Raw genomic sequence first — 1,649 nt, 5'->3', positions numbered from 1 at the left:
GGGGCCTGTTCTCTGCGACTCGGCTCACCTCCTCCACTCGCCCGGGACCACCTCCCCTCGACCCCCTCTCGACCCCCTCTCTCCAGCCCCGCTGTTCTTCTTCCAATGTCTCTCTCTTCTCTCTTCCCATTATGAACGCTCTTCCTTTGCTGAGCACCTGTCCCCACCCCCACCTCCCTTCTCTCAGCTCTCAGCTTGAATAGAAGCCCTGGAGACCAAGGCCGGCCACCCGCGAGGCCATCCCAGTCAGCCAGGTCCCCATCTGGATGTCTTCTCGGTTAGCCCTTAGATTTTTAAAAATTATGGATATTTTCACATACACCAAAAGCAGAGAGAAAAGCACACGGATTTGCACATACCCGTCACCAGCTTCAACGGCGAGCCACGTTTTGCTATGCTCATTTGCTATACTCCCCGACATCTGGTAGGAATATTGGAGAAGTAAACCCCAGACACCATTTAACATGGCCGCGATGCCATTATGTCACCTCCCAAAATGAACAGGTATTCCTTAATATCACCTAGCATGCCCTCGGGGTTCCATTTCTCCTGAGGTCTCAGGAAACTCCTTTCACAGTTGACCCCTTCGAACCAGGATCCCACACGCAGCTCTGCATTGTATGGGTTGATGAGGCCGGAAGTCGCTTTTCAATCAAGAGTCTCCCCACTCCCTGCTTTTATGCCAGGTGTCTGTTGAAGAGGCTGGGTCAGTTGGCCCGCAGATGGCCGCATGTTCTGAATTCGGCTGATTACTTTCCTGTGGTTTCATTTAACACAAAGATAAGAATGTTCCTTTTATAGGGAAGAGAATCAATAATGCCGTAGTAACTACGTGTGGTGACAGATGGTGGCTAGACTTATCGTGCTGATGACTCTGTAAGGTATATAAATGTTGAATCGCTATGTTATACACCTGGAACTAATGGAATATGGTATGTTGTATGTCAAAAATAAAATCTGAAAAACAATGAGAAAAAAAGAAGTTTCCTCTTATCTCTTTTATTTAGAACTAGAGGAAGTAGGTTTTGGCCAGAGTACTTCTCTATGATCCCCAGAGGTGGGGTCGATAGGCCAAAGGGCACGTGCGGGTCTAATTTTGACATGGAGAAGGCTATTCGGATTTACAGTAACTGCCCTCCCTGCCCTGCTCCGCTGCGTGGATGAGCACACTGGGTCTCCACCCCAAGCCCCATGATTATAGACAGCCCCCAGAGGATCACATTTTTAATGTATGATAATTCTACTTTTGGCCACAAGAGGCCAGCAAGGCCCAGCACATTGGACCCGTAGGTACCCACCAGGGTGGCTCCTGGCCTTTGGCTCCTCTCTTGGGGGCCCCGGGATCAGGGGTGTCCAGTAACCAGGAGGTGGGTAAGTGGGGCCAATGAGGCAGGGGTGGGCGAGGGGCCTGGCGTGTCACAGAGCACCCCCCCCACCATGAGAAAGGGCTGAGTGTCATCGCTGCTGGAATCTGACGACGCCAGCTTTGTTCTCCTTTTGGTATTGTTAGATTTTAATTTTACGATTTTAGAGCTAGAATGCCTTCATCTTAGAAAAGAAAACTGAGGCCCCGATGGGGAATGTGAGTTGTGTGAGATCACACCACTGTCAGTGGCTGGACCAGGCCCAGGCCCCCAGCCTCCCACCCC

This window comes from Pteropus vampyrus, unplaced genomic scaffold (genome assembly GCF_000151845.1).
Source record: "Pteropus vampyrus isolate Shadow unplaced genomic scaffold, Pvam_2.0 Scaffold90, whole genome shotgun sequence".
NCBI lineage: Eukaryota > Metazoa > Chordata > Mammalia > Chiroptera > Pteropodidae > Pteropus > Pteropus vampyrus.
This window is presented reverse-complemented; position numbering follows the sequence as displayed.